The sequence below is a fragment of the Rattus norvegicus genome, chromosome X (assembly GCF_036323735.1).
Source record: "Rattus norvegicus strain BN/NHsdMcwi chromosome X, GRCr8, whole genome shotgun sequence".
Classification (NCBI taxonomy): Eukaryota; Metazoa; Chordata; class Mammalia; order Rodentia; family Muridae; genus Rattus; species Rattus norvegicus.
The window spans coordinates 122,098,865-122,122,372 of NC_086039.1; the positions used below are offsets into that span (position 1 = coordinate 122,098,865).

At 43.0% G+C, this 23,508-nt stretch overlaps 1 pseudogene; it reads right to left on the reverse strand.

Moving 5' to 3' along the window:
• Positions 1-439: 439 nt before the first annotated feature.
• Positions 440-1,054, reverse strand: LOC134484153 (ragulator complex protein LAMTOR5-like; annotated as a pseudogene).
• Between the last annotated feature and the right edge of the window lie 22,454 nt (positions 1,055-23,508).

Below are 23,508 nucleotides of genomic sequence, written 5' to 3' on the forward strand. Positions count from 1 at the left end.
CTGATGAAAGGCTGGAAATGTGGTTTCTTGGTACAGCAGCTTCCTACCCCATGCAATGCCCTGGGTTCAACCTCTAGTACAGATCGTGAAAACAAGCAAACTGAAGTAACACTAGTAGGGGTTGAAGAGATGGAGAGAAGTTGCTAAGACTTGAGTTCGGTTCCCAGAACCCACATGGCAGCTCACAAGTCTGTAACTCCAGTTTTAGGGATCCAAAACCACTTTCTGGCCTCTTTAAACGCCAGGCATGCGCATTGACATACATGCAGTCATAAACAAACAAAAAACACCCGCATGCATAAAATAAAAATAATGAAAATGACCAGGCAGTAGCAGTGGCACAGGCCTTGTTTTTCCCTCAGAACAGGTTTATTGACCACAACAAAGTTCTATATACCAAGTGGCCTAGACCTTAGAGACAAACGCTATAATCCCAGGATGTAGGAGTTTGAAAGCATGAAGACCAGAAATTTGAAGTCAGCCTGAGCTACACAGTTCTAGGCCATGATGGGTCGCAATCCTGGACTACAGTTACTGTTACCATAGAGCAGAGTGACAAAAGCCCAAACAAGGCCACCACACTCCTCTCTAGCTGACATCTTGGTAACTGGCTACCATATAAATGAGGAAGTCCACATTGGACATTAAGTAAATGGCCTGATTTCTGGAACTTTAATAGTTTTACAAGTTAACTGAGACAGACATGACTGAATCCCGGTGAGAGGTCACTAGAGAGCTGGCATCAGATGTCAAGAGGCCATTTTGTGCACAGCCACTGTGGTATCATCGTGTTTCTGGATCATAACGTTCCCATTATCTGACTCTAAACCTGCCACAGAGATGTCGGGTCAGAGGGGTGGGGTCAGAGGTTAGCTTAGCTGCCTGCTGGGCTAGAACAGATATCATTCCAGCATGCTCATTGGACAGGGTAAGCCCAGATTAAGCCCTTGTGAATCTGTGCATAGGACTCCAACAATGGATGGATTCTTCATTGTGTCCTCCAAATGCTGCTCCAAAGTCACCTCCATCCTGAACACTGTCTGCCCCAGCCCAAGGCCCCACAGCAAAACACTTCCTCTAGCACATGCCTTTTTAACCCCAGCACCTGGGAGGCAGGGGCATGTGGATCTCTGTGAGTTTGAGGCCAGGCTGGCATACAGAGTGAGTTCCAGAACAGCCAGAACTACACAGAAAGACCCTGTCTTTAAAAACATGAATGAATGAATGAATGAATGAATGAATGAATGAATGAATGAACAAAAATAATTTAAACTAATGCTAGTAGAGGCAGAGTTTCTACATCTGGTGAGTTTTGATATGCAGAGCAATGTTCCTACAAAGATGCCCATATCAGGGCTGGAGAGATGGCTCAGAGGTTAAGAGCACTGACTGCTCTTCCGGAGGTCCTGAGTTCAATTCCCAGCACCCACATGGTGGCTCACAACCATCTGTAATGAGATCTGATGCCCTCTTCTGGTGTGTCTGAAGACAGCTACAGTGTACTCATATAAAATAAATCTTCAAAAAGTAAAGATGCCCATATCTTGTCAGGGCAAGTTTTTTAAAAGATTTATTTATTTATTTGTTTATTTATTTATTTATTTATTATATGTAAGTACACTGTAGCTGTCTTCAGACACACCAGAAGAGGGCATCAGATCCCATTACAGATGGTTGTGAGCCACCATGTGGTTGCTGGGAATTGAACTCAGGACCTCCGGAAGAGCAGTCAGTGCTCTTAACCACTGAACTACCTCCCCAGCCCCAGAAAAAGGTTTTTAAAAAGTGAATTAATAGTTCCCTGTTGAAACTAAGCTTGCTGTCATTTGGCTTTTATTTTATTATATTGAGACAGGATTTCAGGTTTACTTCAAACTCAGGATCTCCTTGCCTCTGCCCCCTGAGCACTGGGACTACAGGTGGCTTTCAATAGACTCTAAAATGAACAAGTATGACAGACTTCCTCTACTGGGCCTAATGTGGTCACGGAGTCATCGCAAGCGCGAGAAGGAAGTGGTAGAGTTGGAGAAAGAGATGTAACAGCGGAAGCAGGGATCAGAGAGGTTGACGTGAAGACAGCTCCAGGCGGGAGTGACAATAAGCCCTTGATAGGCCATAAAGAACAGTGGGCGTGGTAGCTCAAGGCCCCAAGACAGGATGTGAAGACACTGGGATGGTCAATTCCAGATGTGCTAGATGTAAGGGAGAGTAGGAGATGGTGGTTCAAGTGCCCTATGTGAGACTAAAGCAACTTCAAAACTCCCTTTCCAAGACAGTATGTGAAGAGTGCTGGTGTTCTTTCCCTGGACCTGTCAGCTTTAGCAGTACATGAACTCCTACACACTTTCTTGCATTTCACACATCTAAGAATGAATTCTGGTTAAAGTGGGTTTCTGAGGAAAGTGCCATTTTTCTAGAAGTGACTGCCCTGGATGGGAGGAGGCACAGGGAAGGGACAGCAGAGAAGGTAGGAACAGGCTCCAGCTGCTTGGTTCACTGGCAATGGTGGATTCTTTTTCCAGAGCTCAAGAAGCAATCTGGCTGTTGGGGTGGCGCTCAGAGGAAACTGGACACTTCGTAAGAGGGTTGCATTATCGGTTCTGATGGACAATGGAAGAGAGGTCTGTGAACCAAGGGCATCCACCAACTTTATAAGCTAGAAAGGGCAAGCAATATCCCCAAGAACTTCCAGAAGGACTGCCCGCATGCTGACACTTGGTTTTAGGTCAGAATGGTGCTACAATATAGTTGCATTGTTTTAAGCCACCTACTATGTGTTGGTTTGATGAATCAGCAAAAGACATGTTTTGGGAATGGCAAACAGCGAGTCTTCCATTATTTTACCTTGGGAAGTGGTGTTTAGAACATGTTGAAAGGAAATAGGGAGTTTTCTGGGGTTTTTTTCTTTCCTTTTCTTTTTTTTTTCTTTACAAAAATCAAACAAGGGTAGTGGAGGAGAAGAGGTGAGCTGAGGGATGGGTGGGGGGAGAAGAGGGCCAAAGTGAGAAGAAGATAAAAACAGATGGAAAAGTATCAACATGGGGAAGAGGCGAGTGAGGGAAGGGGATAAGAAAGGAGAAGGCTAGGGGCGGAAGGGGCAGGGGAGAAGGGCAAAGGGGAGGGGTGAGGGTAGAGATAGGAAGAGGGGATGGTTAGGAGGTGAGGAGATAAAAGGAGAGGGTGGGACTTCATAAGAAAAGGAGGAGACAGGAGAGGAAATTCAGGCAGTGACAAGGGGAGGAAGAAGGAAGGCTGTGGGAGAGGGGAGAGATGGAAAGGGACTGAGGTGTGTATGGAAAGGGTAGGACAGGAAAAGAGAGTGGGGTTCATGAAGGTAGGGAGGTGAGACAGGAGGGGAGAGGGCAGAGGATGGGAGGAGGTAGGTTGAGGAAGAGGGGCAGGTGTGGTTAAGAGGGGATAGTGGAGAAAGCAAAGGAAGGCGTGAAAGGTGGAGGACAGCTCAGAGTCACCAGAAGAGGCAGTGTCAAGGTCGAAGGGTGCAGTAACATGGAATCCTGGAAATGCAGGAGGGGGGACGATGGGAGGGGAGAGTAGGGGAGGGGGAGGAGTGGAACTGGAAAGATTTATAAAGCTCTGGGGGCTTTGTGAGAGGACAGAAGAGGAAGGAAGGGGAATTGTTTAGGGATGATAAGTAGAGTGGAGGAGAGATGGAATGAATCTGAAGGGAGAGGAAGCAGGAAGCAGAGTGGGGAGAGGAGGGAAGGGGAAGTAGAAGGGATGGAGAGAGGGGGAAACAACACCAAAACAATCCAGGGGAATGAGCACACTCTGGTCTCAACAGTTTTGGGACTATTCCTCCTGGAGCCTGCAAGTCTGAAAGTGAGTGGCTGACTCCAAGGGCATTGGTGGCTCTGGCTCCACTTTATAGCGCGATGCTATCTTCTCCTTTCTGAGATTCAAGTTCTAGGAAAGCAACCTAGAAGCATCTTCCAATAGCTTGCCTCCATCTCAGGAGAGTCCGCAGCATAGGTGGAACTAAAATCTTGCTTGCTTGGGGGCCACATAGCCACGATTTATTTATCCATTTACTCATTTTAGTTTCCCTGTTAGTCTTCATGGTCTCTCCTTGATTGCCCCATTGCTTTTTAAATGTTCTTCCTGCAGATTTATTTATTCTGTGTTAGGTGTATGAATGTTTTTCCTTCGTGAATGTATGTGCACCAATGTGTGACTGGTGCCTAGGGAGGTCACAAAGGAGCCTTGGATACTCTGGAACTAGCATTAGTTGGTTATGCAACACCAGGTGGGTGCTGAGAAGTGAACCCAGGTGCAAGAACAGGTGCTTTTAACCACTGAGTAATCTCTACAGCCCGCGGTCACTTTCTTAATGACTACCCTATTTGATACTGAACCCCAACACACACACACACACACACACACACACACACACACACTACTCATTCCTATTTTCACATAGTGCTTACCTCCTTCTATCATAAAATAAAAGCATTTCACATCCACTAAGTCTTTCCTCATTAAAGCACTAATGCCTGAAGTGCGGGGGTTTATCTCTTTCATGTTAACTAATATTAAAGCAAAGACCAAGAATAATGCATGCTAAATAGCTGCTCCTTGGAAAATATTATAGAATGGATCAATTTTTCTCCTTTGCCTATACGAGATGATCTTGGGATAGGGCTATAAAAGTAACAAGACAATATGTGGCTTAAAATCTGCCTGACCAAATAGTACATATATATATCTGATTACATATTGGCTAGCATGAACTAATAAACACTAGGAGGTGAATACACTGGCTGTCTTTAACTCTTCCTTAAGTTCTGTGATGCCCAGCGCTTTCCTGTGTTCCAGCCCTGATTGCTAATCTAATGGACACCTATTACTTTCAAGTTTCTCTTCACTATTCAGTACAAAGGGAGTTAAATCACTCTTTTACACAACCTGGGTATTAATGGAAATGTACACACACACACACACACACACACACACACACACACACACACAGATGAAACCCTGTGGACAAGCACAAAAGAAATTATTTAGAAAAATATTTTTGTGGTCTGTTTGTTTTGAGACAGGTTCTATTTATGTATCCCTGGCTGGCTTGGAACTCATTATGTAGACCAGGCTATTTGGTTTGGTTTTTATCCTCTATGTGAGGGAAAACTTTGAACAAGACTCAGTCTTCAAAAGTAAGGCCCAGATGTTCAAGCATATGCTGACTCCAATAAATGAGAGTACAAACTTATAAACATAGACTGGTTTGGGAGTGGCTATTAGCATTTCAAAGGCTGCCTCACTTCTCAAAAAGAATTCACTGCAGGGTTCAGCACACACACACACCCCAAAATGGAGAAACTGGGCTCATGTGATCCATATTCAACTCATAAAATGAACCGTGCATGAACTGACCATTAAGTTGCATGTTGGGAGATGGGCTGGGCTTCAGTTGTGGAGCACTTGCCTACCATGTGGGAGAGACCTTGCCTTCTGTCCTCTCAGTACCACTGACAGAAAATACGTTGTCAATAAATGGAAAGTGCAGGCATTGTGATGAAGGAAATACTTTAGAAACAGAATTGTTTAGTGGCAATAATTTCTTTAAAGACAGTAACCAAAAAACCCACCAAATATTATTAAGGGATTATGTCCAAGGACTGGGATTAAAACTGTTTCCCATACTGTCGTTTGAGCTGTCCAGTTGCCCTTATCTTCCATAATGACCACGTAAGGATGAAAACAAACGTTTAGGGTCTGCAGAGATGGTTCAGCATTTACGAGTGCTTGGCCCCAAGTTCTGTTCCCAAGTCAGGTGTTCATAACTGCCTGTAAAATGGGCATGGTGGGCATTAACCACAGCTCTCAGGGGGATCTCTGTGAATTTGAGACCAGCCGGTCTGTATAGTGAGGTCCAGGATAGCCAGGACTAGAGAGAGAGAGAGAGAGAGAGAGAAAGGCCCTGTCTCAAAACAAACAAGTAAGCAAAGGGATAATGGTCCAGTGAATATTTTGAGTGTCAAAGCAGACCTGACCTCCAGGTTCTCCCAGCATCCCTCAGTCCCTAACTGGCACTCTGCCCCCAACTCTGAATTTTCCAGACTGGGAACTGGGCTACCCTTCCCCAGAGACTCTTCCCTATACCTGGACATTTTGGTTTCTCCCTTTCCCCTCTTCTTCTCTTTTTGCCCTTTCTTTTCCCCACCCCCTCCCATGGTGACTTCCCTGCTCTTGGTCCCTTGGGCCCAGTAAACTCGAGGAGAGCACCTTCCCAGTAAACCTGTATTTAATATACTGCAATCTGGTTTGAATTGCCTCAGGTCACCAGTGGAGAAATAACCTATCACCAATTTAGAAAAGTGAAAGCAAAAGCGTGCTTTCTAAGAAATAGAATTGTACAGTAGAACTGTAAGAAGAAGGAGAAAAACATCTCGGCAATTGTTCATCAAATCTCTTTAAAAATTTGAGGGCAGAGAGCAGTTATAACAGGTTGGCCTTGGATTCCCTGCCGCTCCAGGCATCACAGGTGTCCACCCCATTTTATTTCTTAACCTGTTAGCATTCTGTCTAAGCTCAACCCCTACAGTTACCTGGCAACAGCCAAGTACGCCTGACACTATAACAGGGGCTGCTTGCCCTCTCCTCTCTCTCGCTCCCTCTTGCTCTCTCTTGCCTTCTTGCTCTTCCCCACTCTTTGTCCCTTCTCTCCCCATTCCCCTCCCCCTTCTCTCTACGTGGTCATGGCTGACCTCTACTCTTCAATTTCTCTACTGCTCTCTTTCTCTCTCTTTCTCTGCCCTACTACCCTCTTAACTCCCCACACCATTCCCTGAATGAATTCTATTCTATACTATACCTTCGTGTCCCTGGCCCCTGGAGGGAAGGGACGTCTCAACATGGTCCCACTGAGGCTCCCCCTTTCCCATACCTCATCACACCTCCCTAGAACATAATACCCCTCTCTTTATCTCTTTATAAAAACATATCCTATCTTCTAATTCTTGCATTGGGTCCTTAGATACTACTCATCACAGTGACAGTATTTGATAGCTATATTTCCAGCCCCTCCCAATTGCTAAAAGTAGCTTTTGCGTTCTCATTAGAGGAAAAAAGAATGATAGATCATGGGCCAGCTCATTGGCTCGAGTTTGACATTTCAAAAGAGAAGTTGCCTTGGAGGCTGGAGAGATGGCTCTGATTAAAAGCACTTAGGTTCCCAGCACCCACGTTCTTTGCAATAACCACCTGTAACTCCAACTCCAGGCCAATCTGAGCCCTCCAGCACCAGACACATATACATGTAGACAGTTATAATTAAAATAATAAAAATAAATATTTAAGTAGCCACATATCAAAATATAGTGTAAATTATAAACAACTTTAATATTCAACTTATTAGTAAGCATATATGGTTTTATCCATTAACAAAAAGAGAAACACAAACAATATAATAATCCAGAATTAAAATACAAAACTAAGAAACTGTGTGGTCGTTGCTTCCCTGAGAAATCAGCCACAGGGTTATTTAAAAACATGTTATCATTTTGTGGGCTTGAAGTAAATTGGGCTAAAAGAAATAGCTACCTTAGTTTTAAAATAGATGTGATTTCTTTTTTCAGACAGGGTCTTGCTGTATGTCATAAGCTGGCCTCACAACTCCTGATCCTAAACCTGTGGTTTCAACTTTTATTTTTTTAAATTTCCAAGTCATTTGTAGTTTGTGTGGAATAAGAAAGTTCCGTTTCAAATGTTCAAAAGTGGTAGCTAAGACCATAAAAGAAAAAGGAGAAGGCGGTGATGACAAACCAAGAAATGAAAGGCGGCGGTTCAGGGAAATCGCTGAGTCAGGAGTCGGACAATCACGTGAATAGTTGAAATTAAAAAAAAAAAAATGAAACTTAGGCGGACCCAGCCTCCTGCCGCCTCCACCCTCTTTAGTCTCTGTTGCGGGCTGGGGAGCTTAGAGTTCAGAGTGCCTTTGCTTTGTCCCGTGGGCGGAACCTAGGCTGAGGGTGGAGCGCCTAAGGGCACGTGGGATGCGTTTGGAAGCCGAGGGGCCCAGAAGCTCCCGAGGAGGCATTGGCTTTTTGTGCCCTCGGTGTGCTAGAGCCTCACCCGTTGCCCCAGGAGGCCATGCGTGCTGCCAAAGGTCAAAGCAACTTTGTTCATCAAAAAGGGACTATTGTACTTTTGAGCGAAAGACTCCCGGGCTCCGCTGCCTTCCAGGCATTCTTCCGGGAGCTTTCTCCCCCTGCAGGCCTGGGCTTTAAATGCAGTTTGTTTTGACCGTGGGATGCTGCTTTATTCTTGGCGTTGGCGCCAAGAGCTGCATTCAAGCCCTACCAATTAATTATGGCCTTTTCGAGAAAAGGGGCTGTCCCTTAGGTACTCCTGGCTTTACTGGCAGGATGTGCTTTTGAAGTCGTCTGCGTACCTACTCAGCCAGCATTCTATATACAAGCATGAGCATGCCCAGCAGCCCGGCTTTGATTTTGGCTTAGCACATAACTTACTTGGATCCACAGAGACATCACCATCATTTCCTGAGCCTAATTTCCTTCAAAACTTAACCAAACTGTACACTCGAAATATGTGTAATTTACATGTCGACGAAACTTGCTTCAAAAAGCACACTCCCAGGATTCAATGATCAGTATCACCCTAGCTTCTAAGTAACTAACGAGTTAGGAAAATGACATTTTTTAAATCACATCTATTATTCCTTTCATTGGATAACTTGTTTACTTTAAAATCTTGAGTTTCTATAAGTATAGAAACACAGTTTTTACTTCCAGAGTTTTCATTAGAATATTCCATTAATATTTTGCTATCTTAAAAACTGAAGGGGGAATATCTCTCTGTTAAAACAACTACAAAGATATATAACATCTTGATTGTAGCAAGTTGAAATTTTGCAAACACAAAACCAAATTGGCTTGAGTTCTCTTAATAGCCATCCATTGCTCACCTAAGGCGATGTCTTAAGCCTTTGGGGATGTTAACTTAGATGGCTGGTTTCCTCCAGCCCCAACAGGAAGCCTGTCAGCAGGGCAGTCTGCCTAGCTGGTGTTTCCATCACTGTCTTGTAAAAGTATCCTGATTTACGGTTTTATTTGATTTTTATAAATATAAAAACTTCACTAAACTGCTACTGTGTGCTAAAATGATATTTGAGGCAACCTGATTCCGTGTTCTGAGGCTGTGGTGGTCCATATTTGCCTCCAGAATAAACTATCTCTTATTTCCTCTAAAGTGAGAGCTGTGTTTTTATGTTGATAGCTGTAATAACAAAGAAAACACAACATCCACAGGCCTCAATAAAAGGACGCTGGAGGGGGGCACATGGTTGTTATTACCAGCATTTGGGAAGCAGACGTTGGAGGAGCCCAAGTTCAAGGTCAACTCAGGTTAGAGATGTCATTACTCACCACCATTACTACCTTCCACCCCTAAAGAAAATAACTGGAATGACAGAAAGGAAAGAAAAACTACAAAGACCAAACCATCGGTCCGGTGATTAGGTAGCAGAATACTTTTCTAGCTTGAATGAAGCCCTGGATTGATCCACAGGCACCGTGGAACTGGGCATGGTGGCCCATATCTATAAGCCCAACACTCAGAAGGTAGAGGCAGGAGGAGAAATCATAGTCACCCTCAGCTACATAGTCAACACTGAGCTCCCTACGACCCTGTCTCAAAACGAACAAAAACCTGTAATATACAAGTATACAGCATAGAAATGAGACCCTCTAGCTACATGTCCAGGCTGTCACAGACCTGAATTCAAACTATGGCACCTTCCATTGCCAACCAAGAGTGCTAAAATTAGCCGTTTATTCTCTCGGCGCCTCTACTTCCTTAGAAAGCTCTTGAGTAAACCAGTGTTAGCCAAGGATGAGGCAAAGGATGAACCCTTTGGTCGGTGCCTTCAAACTAGCTGGGTCTCAAATGTGGGCTGCTGCCGCGCAATATATCTGTGTGTAGAATTACTAAGAGAACAAGGATCACGAACATGGATCTTAGTGTTGTGGGGCCATTTCAATCCAACATAGATCCACCATATCTCAAACATCAGGTCTATGCAGATGACAAAAATCGATTGTGATCAAGCTGCTACTGATCTATCTATCAGGGACCACAGAACAGAGGCTGGAGCTGACGACACAGAAACTGCACAGCACATTGGAAGGAGGAGATCACAAAGCAGCGGGAAGCAGGTAGGTTGCAGCCTTGCCCAGTCATGTTTTGACATAAAGGTTGAGCAAGGGAGTTTTCACCAATCCAGTTAGGAAAAGGTTCCTGGGCCTGGGAACATGAACCTGCCAGCAAGATTGCCCTTGAGATTGTCTGCACTCAGACAACTGTTTTCTTCTCATAGACGCTGTCCAGCTATTGGCAAATCCCTAGCACCCCTAGGACCTGGGACCCTGGATTCCATTTTCCCCTATGAAAACAAACTGGTGGTATTAGGATAAGTTTCTTTTGTTTCCACTTTAGATGCATTCTTTTGACTCTAATGCTAGATAAGGTGTGGGTGTAGGCATAAACTTTTTGCAAGCTACTTTTAATAAGGGTTCAACATCTCCTCTAGCCCACCCTCCAGCAGATATAGTGGAAGAGACAAGTTATTAGGATAGGAGAGAAGTGGACCTGTCCAGCAATAGTTCTTTGGGGGTGAGCTCAATGTTCTTTGGCAGCCGCTCAGTCTCATAGCCGACACCTAATATAACTTAGCAGCTGCAGATCAGTCTTCTAGGCAGGCAGACACCAGGCATGAACCAGCAGCTACAGCCCAGTCCTTTCAGCAAGCAGACATCAGGCAGCTGTTGGGCAACCCTGAGGAAACTGCCATGCTCACCAACTGACCTGAGGAGAGGTCATGGAGGTGGCAAACTGCTGCAGAAACCTCAGGAGCAGTTCTTGGGGGAGTTTTCCTCAATGGCAGCATTACCACAAGTTCAGTTCAACAAAACTGTAAGGCAAACCAATACATGCATGTCATTACTGAAGAAGAGTAAGGTGGAGCAAAGCAAACCAAGGCTCAATGCCCATCCCCCACTGCCTGTGGGGTCATATTCTACTTCTTCATTAAGCGTCCTTTCACGTGTTTGCTATACTCAAACATTCTTTCACCTGAGTCTGCTTCAGGGAAACAGTCTTTTACATGTTTGCTTCAGCAAGACTTCCTTTCACCGGTGTGCCCCAGCAAAGCATCATTTGACATAACTGACTTTCCAAAGAACTAGAAGGTTCCAGTTTATATGGGTATGAGGTTAGGGATTAGGAGGGGCTGGTTAGTTAGTGGCATTAAAAAGAAAGTTTCCCATCTTTGAGGACATTTAAGAGTCAAACAAGATAAAAAGGATAGTGATAGGTCAGAACAGTACCTGATTTTTAATACTAGGGAATAAGTAGTATTGATTTTATTTTTTCATTATCATTGGTGGCAGACCTATCTATCTTGTAGTATTGTTGTGAGCAGAGTATTAAGTGAAATGAAGTAAACTTCCTAGCAGAGACTCTGAGACACAAGACAGAGCTGGGATTAGTTCCTGTCCCCCTTCAGAGTGTTCCTCCCCAATACAGTCCACTCCATGAAGCTTTCCCTGCTTCATGACCCCTGGCTCCAAAAATAGAGATATTTTGTTGTTTTGGGACCTCATGGGTGAAGCATGACTACCAAGTACAGGTTGTTGTGGGAGACCTGACTTCTCTGCACTGAATTACAGGGAAGCAAGTAAGCTTGCCTAGAGGTAGCATCCTGGACTCCAAACATTGAAGTTGAGCTCACTGTGCTGGTTTGGATGAGAATGGCCTCATATGCTTATATGTATGAATATTTGGTCCCCAATTAGTGAACTGTTTTGGAAGGATTAGGAGGTATCTCCTTGTTGGAGGAGGTGTGTAAATGGGAGCAGGTTTTGGGGTTTCAAAAATCCATGCCATTCCCAGTGAGATATAGATAGATAGAGGTAGAGATATGTATCTTATGTGTGGAGCAGATGTAAGCTCTCTGCTACTGCTCTAATGCCATGCCTGCCTGCCTGCCTGCTGCCATTCTCACCACTATCATAGTCATAGACTAAACCTCCTAGAACTGTGAGCCCCAAATCAGATGCTTTCTTTCATAAGTTGCCTTGGCCATGGTGTTTTGTGACAGCAATAGAAAAGAAAGTAAGGGGCTGAAGAGATGGCTCAGTGGTTAAGAGCACTGGCTGCTCTTCCAGAGGTCCTGAGTTCAAATCCCAGCAACCACATGGTGACTCACAACCATCTGTAATGAGATCTGATGCCCTCTTCTGGTGAGTCTGAAGAGAGTGACAGTGTACTCATATAAATAAAATAAATAAATCTTTAAAAAGAAAAAAGAAACTAAGATATTCCTAAAGGTCAGGGCATGGCTTGTCATTAGTTGGGCTTTGCAAGAGCAGTCACTGATTTTAGGGTGTGAATTGAGTGTGTTTAGAGATTAATCACTGTGAAAGGAAAGAATAGGGAGCCAGATGAAGCAAAAAAAAGTTGAACTTCAACAACAGCTCAACAAGGCTTGGGCCAAATCCACAGGACAGTGTTGGTGAGTGCTGCCATCTGTCTCACAGTGGGAAGACAAAGGCAGGGCTTCACACACTATCTCCCTCAATTCCTGGAAGGTGTTTGTTTCTTGTTAGCCACCACACCCCTTCCATATACTCACCAGAATCTCTGGGTTTGAGCATGCTTACCAAGCATCACCACTGCTTCTTTTGCAAAGTCCACTTGAGAACCCAGCAGAGGATGGATTAGCAAAGGATGTGGATCACACTCCTCAGGGCTAGGTGCAGCACCCTCGCTGTTGCAAACTGGAGGAAGAAATGTTCTTTTCCATGCTCACTGCTTTAAGACTCAGATGACAGAAATATCAAGTAGTTAAAAGGGAACCTGTGGGGGTTGGGGATTTAGCTCAGTGGTAGAGCGCTTGCCTAGCAAGCGCAAGGCCCTGGGTTCGGTCCCCAGCTCTGAAAAAAAGAAAAAAAAAGGGAACCTTGTGGCACATGCCATAAGGACACATGTAAGAGAGTTTTCCTGAACATACCAGACAGTCACAATCACTCAAAATGCATCATACATTAAGTGCTGAAGAGACACACTAAAGAAAAGACTATTAGATGAGAACCCTGAGGGGCTAGAGATGTGGCTCAGTGGTTAAGAGTGCTCACTGCTCTTCCAGAGGTCCTGAGTTCAAATCCCAGCAACCACATGGTGGCTCACAACCATCTGTAATGAGATCTGACGCCCTCTTCTGGTGCGTCTGAAGACAGCTACAGTGTACAGTGTATGCATATACATAAAATAAATAAATAAATCTTTTTTTAAAAAAGATTAGAGCCCCGAGGAACAAAAATAATGTGGACTCTCTCAACATCTAGAGATAGAATTCAGAGGATATACACAGTACAAAAGGAAAAACAGAGCACAATCATCTAAAGCAGTGGTTCTCAACCTTCCTATAACTGAGAACTTTTAATACATGTCATAGTTATGGTTTTACTGCTGCGAACAGACACCATGACCAAGGCAACTCTTAGAATATTTGATTGGGCTTACAGGTTCAGAGGTTCAGTCCATTATCATCAAGGCAGGAACATGGCAGCATCCAGGCAGGCATGGTGCAGGAGGAGCTGAGAGATCTACATCTTCATCTGAAGGCAAACAGAAGACTGGCTTCCAGGCAGGTAGCATTAGGGTATTAAAGCTCATGCCCGGGCTGGAGACATGGCTCAGTGGTTAAGAGCACTGACTGCTCTTCCAGGGGTCCTGAGTTCAAAATCTCAGCAACCACATGGTGACTCACAACCATCTGTAATGGGATCTGATGCCCTCTTCTGCTGTGTCTGAAGACAGCTATGGTGTACTTATATGTAATGAATAAATAAATCTTAAAAAAAAAAAAAGCTCATGCCCACATTGACACACCTACTCCAACAAGGTCACACCTCCTAATAGTGCCACTCCCTGGAGAGAGCACATACCAACCATCACAATACAGTTCTTCATGTTTTGGTGACCCCCAACCATAACACTATTTTCATTGCTACTCCATAACTGCAAATTGGCTACTGTTAATGAATTGTACTGTTCGATATGCAGGATATCTGATATGTGGCCCTCATAAAAGGATCCTTCAATCCCTACAGGAATTGAGACGTTCAGGCTGAGAACCACTACTCTAAACTAACCTCCAGCCAAAATCTGGGACCTCCTTAAACCATGAATATTGGCACAAGCCTCAGCAGACTTAGTAAACACGTGAACCACCATCACTAGTTGAACCCATTTTTGTGTTTTTCATAATTAGCTTTGTTGCTTTGCTTTGGAATCAGGTTCTCAATATGTGGCTGTATGGAAGTTGCTATATAGACCAGGCTGTCCTTGACTTCCCATAGATCCACTAGCCTCACCCTCCCTAGTGCTGGGATTAAAAGCATCTACTGCCACACTCTGTTTTGTGGTTTTATATCACAATTATTATTATTGTGGATCTTCTGAAACACTGCTTGTTTTGCCCAGTCTTTTAGGACTATTACTCTCTTATGTTTTAGTTGTTTAATCATCATATAGTGTATTAGATATATTATGGCATTTTCCAATAAAATATGTTCATGTGTATCTTCTTTGCCTCATCTCTTCCACCCCTTACTCCCAATGTTTCTCCTTCTAGGTCCCCCTATCCTGCTCTTTCCTTTCCTCATATCCCATCTGTCCTTTATCCACCTGCCTTCTTTCCTCATCCCTAGTATTACTCTCTGTTTTCTTTCTGAACTTTTCAACTTTACCCACATAAACCTGTTTACTCATATACCTTTTATTCTGTGCTGGGAATTGAACCTAGAGCCTTATGCATGGTGGCAAGCACTTTAACATTGAACTACATTGTCAACACTTGGTCTATTACTTTCTAAATTCTCCTTCAGCTCTTGGTATTTAATATGTTAACAGAGAAACACAGTCCCTATTCTATCACACAGTTTTGGAGATGGGTTGCTCTATGTAGCCCTGGCTGGCCTAGAACTTGCTATGTAGATGTAGTGGTTTGAGTGAGAATGCCCCCCCATAGGCTCATATATTCAAGCGCTTGGTCCCCAGATGAGAGGGAGAGGATTATGAAGCATGGCCTCATTGGAGGAGGATATTGACTGGGGGTGGGCTTTGAAGTTCCAAAAGCTCACACCATTCTTAGTTCACTGTGTCTGCCTCATGCTTGTAGATCAGATGTAAGCTGTTAGCTACTGCTCCAGTGCCATGCCTGCTTGTCATGCTCCCCTGCCCCATGATGCTCATGGACTCACCCTCTAAAAGTGTGAGCTCCATTAAATGTTTTTGTCTATAAGTTACCTTGGTCATGATGTTTTGTCATGGTAACAGAAAAATAATTAAGACAGTTGCCCAATCTGATATTGAATTTGTAATAATCCTTTGCTCCTGCATCCTGAGTGCTTCAATTATAGATATGAGCCGTCATGCCTGCCCCTTATATCACATATTTTAATTAAATATGTTTTTTCGGGGGGACCAGGTCTTTCTACATAGCCCTACTGTCCTGGAACTCTATGTAGGCTGTCCTCTAACTCATAGAGATCCACCTTCTGTCTCTGCTTCCTGAGTGTTTTAAAAGTATATGCCATGGCGACTGGCATTCTTATTAAAAATTTATATAGTTGGGGCTGGAGAAATGGCTCAGCATTTAAGAGCACTGACTTTTCATCTAACAGACACAGATTGAATTTCCAGAACCCCCACAAGGCAGCTTATCACCATGACTCCAGTTTCAGGGGATCTGACACTTTCATACAGACATGCATGCAGGCAAAACACCAATACTTATAAAATAAAAAAAAAATAGCTGAGCAGCCTGCTATCCCAGGGGGAACCTCCATTCTCCTACCATCTCTCCCCCAACCTTCATCAGACCTGTGGATCCTAAACCATACAAATTAGCTTCCCTTCCATTAACCATCTTCCCTGCTGGCTGAGTCCTCTGGGGCAAGCCAAGCTATCCTGAGCAGCCTGCTATCCTAGGAGGGGCCTCCAGTCTCCCACCACCTTCCCTACCAGCTTCATTAGTCCTGGGGCTTCTGAACGATACAGACTGGAGGATCCTGATACAATCAGAACTGCAGGTCCGGGACCATACATCCTAGGGATACTAATCAGTGGCCTGCCAAAGCAAGACCATGGAGGTTCACCCCACCTCCAATACCTACAACAAGAACATCCAGGGACCAAAACCATCCAGATGGCTAAAGGCTCTGAAAAGAACACAATCAACAAGAGGCAGGGCGACATGAAACCTCCAAAGCACAGCTTCCCAACCACAGCAAGCCTTGCATATCCTAACACAACCGAAAGACAAGAAAATGACCTTAAATCCAATCTAACAAAGATGATAGAGGCCTTAAAGAGGAAATAAGTAAATGTTTTAAGAAATACAGGAAAATACAATCAAACAGATAGAGGTCTTCAAAGAAGAAACAAATAAATCCCTTAAAAAACATACAGGAAAATACAACTAAACAGGTAAAGGAAATTAATAAAAGTGTACAAGACATGGAAGTGGAAATAAAAGCAATAAAGAAAACACAAACTAAGGAAATCCTGGAGATGGAAAACCTAGGGAAGAGAACAGGAGCAACAAACGCAAGCATCACCAACAGAACACAAGAGATGGAAGAGAGACTCTCATGGGCAGAAGATACAATAGAAGAAATTGATACATCAGTCAAAGGAAATGCTAGCTCTTAAAAATTCCTGACAGGAGGGCTGGAGAGATGGCTCAGTGGTTAAGAGCACTGACTGCTCCTCCAGAGGTCCTGAGTTCAAATCCCAGCAACCACATTGTGGCTCACAACCATCTGTAATGAGGTCTGATGCTCTCTTCTGCTATGTCTGAAGACAGCTACAGTGTGTTTATATATAACAAATGAATAAATATATAAATAAATAAATCTTTTTAAAAAATTTCTGACACAAAACATCCAGGAAATCTGGAATACCATGAAAAGATCTAACCTAAGAATAGTAGGAATGAAGAAGGTAAAGAGTCCCAGCTTCGAGGCCCAGAAATATTCCCAACAAAATTATAAAAGAAAACTTGTCCAACCTAAAGAAAGAGATGCCTATAAACATACAAGAAGCTTATAGAACACCAATTAGACTGGACCAGAAAAGAAAATCCTCTGGCCACATAATAATCATAACATAAAATCTATTGAACATTGCAAGAATATTAAAACCAGCAAGGGGAAAAAGGGCAGGTAACATACGAAGGCAGACCTATCAGAATTACAGCCGACTTATCACCAGAGACTCTAAAAGTTAGAAGGGTCTGGACAGGTATCTTGCAACCTCTGAAACCACAGGTGCCAATGTACCCAGCAAAACTTTCAATCACCATAGATGGAGAAAACAAGATCTTCAAGGCAAATCCAATTCAAACGATATCTCTCCACAAATCCAGCTCTACAGAAAATACTAGAAGGAAAATTCCAACCCAAGGAGGATAACTACATCCAAGAAAGCACGGGAAATAAGTAATTCCATACTAGCAAAAACAAGAGAAGCTCAAGTGCATGTGTTCACACACATTCCACCAATATCAAATAACAGGAAACAACAATCACTGGTCATTAATATCTCTCAATGTCAATGGACTTAATTCCCCAATAAAAAGACACAGGCTAACAGAATGGATGTGAAAACAGGACCCATCATTCTGCTGCATACAAGAAGCACACCTCAGTAATACAGATAGACAGCACCTCAGAGTAAAAGGCTGGAAAAGAAATTTTCCAAGCAACAGACTCAAGAAGCAAGCTGTAGTAGCCAGTCTAATATCTAATAAAATAGATTTTTTTTCTACCTGAATAGTGGGAGACTTTAACAACCCACTCTTACCAATTGTCAGGTCATTCAGACAAAAACTAAACAGAGAAATAATGAAACTAACAGACTATAAATCAAATGGACCTAGCAGATATCTATAGAATCTTTCACCCAAACACGAAAGAATATACTTTCTTCTCAGCACCTGATACAACCTTCTGCAAAATTGACTATATAGTTGTTCACAAAGCAAGCCTCAACGATACAAGAAAATTGAAATAACACATTGTATCTGCTCAGACCACCATGGATTAAAACTGGACTTCAACAACAACAGAAACACCAGAAAGCATATACACTCATGGAAATTGAACAACTCCCTACTATGAGACACAGTGAAAAGAGTGCTAAGAGGAAAGTTCATAGCACTAAATTCCTCCAAAAAGAAATTAGAAAGTTCTCATACCAGCAATTTACAAGTACACCTGAAAACTTCAGAAAAAAAAAAGAAGCAAGCACACCAAAAAGGAGTGGAAGACAAGAAATAACCAAACCCAGGGCTGAAATCAATCTGTTAAAAACAAAGAAAACAATACAAAAAGTTATGATAACCAAGATGTGGTTCTTTGAGAAAAATCAACAAAATAAACAAACCCTTACCAAACTAACCAAAAGACATAGAGACAGACAGTATCCAAATAAACAAAATCAGAAATGGAAAGGGATCTATAAGAACCAACACTGAGGAAGTTCAAAGAATCATTAGGTCTTACCTCAAAAAGCTGTACTCCACAAAATTGGAAAATCTTAATGAAACGGTTCATTTTCTAGACAGATACCACTTACCAAAGTTAAATCAAGACCAGCTAAACTATTGAAACAGCACAATAAATCACAAAGAAATAGAAGCAGTCATTAAAATTCCCCAAGCAAAAAAGCTCAGGCCAGATGGTTTTAGTGCAGAATTCTACCAAACTTTCAAAGAAGAGCTACTAATAACCCTCCTCAAACTACTCCACAAAATAGAAACAGAAGGAACACTGCCAAACTCATTCTATGAAGCCACGGTCACCCTGATACCTAAACCACACAAAAACTAAACAAAGAAAGAAAATTTTTCAGACCAATTTCTCTTAGGAACATTGATGCAAAAAATACTCAATAAAATCCTTGCAGAGCAAATCCAGGAATATCATGATCAAGTAGGCCTCATCCTAGCAATGCAGGCTCAACATAGGGAAACCCATCAGTGTAATCCTCTATATAAACAAACTCAAAGAAAAATAATCACATGATCATCTCACTAGATGCTGAAAAAGCCTTTGACAAAATCCAACACCCCTTCATGTTAAAAGGCTTAGAGAGATCAGAGATACAGGGCACATACTTAAACATAATCAAAATGATATGCAGCAAGCCAATAGATGTATTGCTTTCTTTTTCCATCAAACTAAGTGGACAGAAACTTAAAGCAATTCCAATAAAATGAGAGACAAGGAAAGGTTGCCCACTCTCTCCCTATCTATTCAATATAGTGCTTTGTTGCCTGAGTCCTCCGTCCTGCCTGGCATCCACCTTGGGGGCAGTGGGTGAGAAAGCAGGAATCAAGAGCTCAGACTCCTGGAGCAGGTGAGAATGCAGCAGCAAGTTTTTTTTTATTAACTCTCGGGTGTGCCCTTTATTCCCTGCACCTGCATCCCATTGGCCTCAAGCAACTGTGTCCTCCAAGTGGCAGTTTCCCATTGATTGTCATTGTCTGCATCACCAATCACTAGTCTCTCAGGCAAACTTCAGTTTGGCCTTCATGCATAGGTTGCCTCTGTGGCTGAGTGGCCTGTCTAGCTGTTTATTGACCTTTATGCAGAATCGACCACCGCCTTGTCAGTGAAACCTGCCATTCCTCTTACAGTACTTGAAGTAGCTAGAGCAATAATACAACTAAAGGAGATCAAGGGGATACAAATTGTAAAATAAAAAGTCAAAGTATACCTATTTGCAGATAATAAGATAGTATATACAAGCAAATCCAAAAATTTGACTAGAGAATTCCTTCAGCTGACAAACACCTTAAGCAAAGTGGCTGGATTCAAAATTAACTAAAAAAAATCACTATAAATGGGCCAAGAAAGAAATTAGAGCAACTGGCCTGGAAAGATATCTCAGAGGTTAAAAGCACTGATTACTCTTCCTGAGGTCCTGAGTTCAGTTCCCAGCAACCACATGGTGGCTCACACACATCTGTACAGGGATCTGATGCCCTCTTCTGGTGTGTCTGAAGACAGTGACAGTGTACTTATATATAATAAATAAAAAACAAACAAACGAATAATTCTTTTTGAAAAACTAAAGAAAAGGCACAAATAATATATCTTAGTGTAACTCTAACTTGATAAGTCAAAGATCTGTATGACAAGAACTTCAAGTCCCTAAAGAAAGAAATTGAAGAAGATATCAGAGGACTGAAAGATTTCCCAGGCTTTACATAGTGAAAATGACCATCTTACCAAAAGCAATCTACAGATTCTATGCAATCCCCATCAAAATTCCAACACAATTATTATAGACCTTGCAAGAGCAATTATCAACTTCACATGGAAAAACAAAAAACCCAGGATAGCAAAAACAATCCTGAGCACTAGAAGAACTTCACAGGAATCACCAAACTACAAAGCAATAGTAATAAAAACTACAAGGTATTGGCAAAGAAACAGACACGTTGATCAATGGAATGAAATTGAAAACCCAAAAATAAAACCACATAACTATAGACACTTGATTTTTGATAAAGAAGCCAAAACCATATAATGGAGAAAAGAAAGTACCTTCAACAAATGGTGCTGGTCTAACAGGATGTTTACACGTAGAAGAGTGAAAATAGATCCATATTTATCACACTGCACAAAACTCAAGTTCAAGTAGATCAAGGACCTCAACATAAAACCAGATACACTAAATCTCATACAAGAGAAAATGAGGAACACCCTTGAATGAATAGGTACAGAAGACAACTTCCTGAACAGAATACCAATGGCTCAGGCTCTACGATCACATATGATAAATGGGATCTCATGAAACTGAAAAGCTTCTGTAAGGCCAAGGACACTGTCAATAAGACAAAATGGCAGCCTATAGATTGGGAAAGGACCCTCACCAAGTGGACAAAAGTGGACAGAAGGCTAATATCCAAAATTTACAAGGAACTCAAGAAGTTAAACACCAACAACCCAAATAAACCAATTAAAAATGGGGTACAGAGCTAAACAGAATTCTCAACAGAGGAATCTCTCATGGCTAAGAAGCACTTAAATGTTCAAAGTCATTAGTCATCAGGGAAATGCAAATCAAAACAACTATGAGGGTCCATCTTATATCCATCAGAATGGCAAAGATCAAAAACTCAAGAGATAGCACATGCAAGGGGAACACTCCTCCATTGCTGGTGAGAGTGCAAACTTGTGCAACTACGTTGGAAATCAATTCAACTGTTTCTCAGAGAACTTGGAATAGTTCCACCTGAAGACTCAGCCATACCACTCCTGAGCATATGCCCAAAAGATGCTCCAACATCCCATAAAGACATTTGCTCAGCTATGTTCATAGCAACTGTTTTCATAATAGCCAGAAACTGGAAACCTAGACTTCCCCCAACTGAAGAATGGATGAGGAAAATATGGTACATCTACACAATGGAATACTATTCAGCTATTAAAAAGAAAGACATCATGAATTTTGTAGGTATATGAATGGAACATGAGAATATCATCCTGAGTGAGATAATCCACAGCCAGAAAGACACATTCAGCATGTACTCACCTATAAGTGGACATTAACCATAAAGTGCAGGATTTGCACGCTACAATCCACAGACCCAAAGAAACTAGATAGTAAGAAGGTCCCAAGGGAGGATGTGTGCCTCTCACTTAGAAGGGGAAACTAGTCATCTGAGAAGCATGGAGAGAGGGAACAGGATAGGAGAGGGAGTGAGGAGGGGAACAGGGATGGTGATCGGATATGGAGGTGAGACGGGGTTGGTAGTGAGGATGGAAAGCACTGGGGGAGGGCATCTCTGGGACTAGCTGGAGGCCTGGGACTAGAGAGGATTAGGGGAGTCTATGGGGGTGACCCTAGCTGAGATTCCCACCAGAGGGCGATATAGAGACTGAAGTGGCCAGCTCCTGCAGTAGACATGACTTCCACAGGAGGAAAGGAGACATCAATCCACCCACAAAACCTTCAACCCCAAATCTGTCTTGCCTACAAGATGTGCAGAAATAAAAATAGAGAAGAGACTGATGGAAAAGCAAATTATTGACTGCCTCAACTTGGGACCCATCCCGTGGGAGAGAGCCAACCCCTGACACTATTAATGATACTCTGCTATGCTTGCAGGGATAAAAAGCCCTAACCTAACTGTCTCCTGAGAGGTCTTACCCAGCAGTGGATGGGGGAAGATGCAGAGACCCACAGCTAAACATCGGGCAGAGCCTGGGGACTCTTACAGCATAGTGGGGGATAGAAGTGAACAAGTTGGGGGGGGGGGTGTCAAGGATACCAAAAGAAGATCCACAGAGTCAACTAACCTGGGACCATGGAGGCTCCTGGAGCCTGGGCCACCAACTAGCGAGGATGCAGGAACTGAAGCTCCTATGTTTTGTACAGCTTGGTCTTCGTGTGGGTCCCCTAACCAGTGGAGAGGGAGCTGTCTCTGACTCTGTTGCCTGCCTTTGGATCTCCTTCCCTCTACCTGCAGTGCCTGGTTGAGCCTCAGTGGGAGAGGATATGCCTAGTCCTGCTGGGACTAGATGTCCCAGGGCAGGGCGGGGTAGTACTGGGGGGGGGGTCCCGTTCTGTGAGAAGAAGGCAAGAGGTCAATGGGGGAGGGATTTATAAGGGTAGGACTGGGAAGAGAGGAGGGAGGGAGGCTGTGATGGGGGTGGAAAGTAAATTTAAAAAAAAGAGGAAGGATATGTACTAAACTCTTTTTTGTAACCCTAGCAGCTTCTGAGTTTACCTCATCAGATTTAATTCCACCCATACATCTCTGGAGCCACCTCCGGTAGCTCTCTTGTCAAATAGGGACGAAATTAATGTGAAGGGTTTCTTAGCAACATCCCGGGATATAACTCAAGAGCCATCCAAAGGATGGATATGACCAGTGCTCGGACAACTAATTGCTTACTCTTTCTGGGAGAAGCTTGTAGACGCAATCCAGTACATCTCATTTCCCCCTCTTGGGAAACATGTACCCTCGCTTGGTACATCCTCAAAGTAACTTTCTTTTTAACCCTCCTGTTCAAGCTTATATTAAAATCTTTAAGAAAGGGGCTGGAGAGATGGCTCAGTGGTTAAGAGCACTAACTGCTCTCCCAGAGGTCCTGAGTTCAATTCCCACATGGTGGCTCACAACTATCTGTAATGGGATCTGATGCTCTCCTCTGGTGTGTCTGAAGACAGCTACAGCGTACTCATATACTTAAAGTATAATAAATAATTCATTTTAAAAAAAAGACCTTTAAGAAAATAACCAACTCTGCCTTATTGTACAGGCTAGACCCGGAATTCTTTTCAGCATGCAAATCATGAGTCCCTGTTTGGCCTGACTCAGGCTTCTAAAAGCTAAGGCAAATGCCTCAAATGCTACCTAGGGTGGTAGTGCAGAGGGATGTCCTG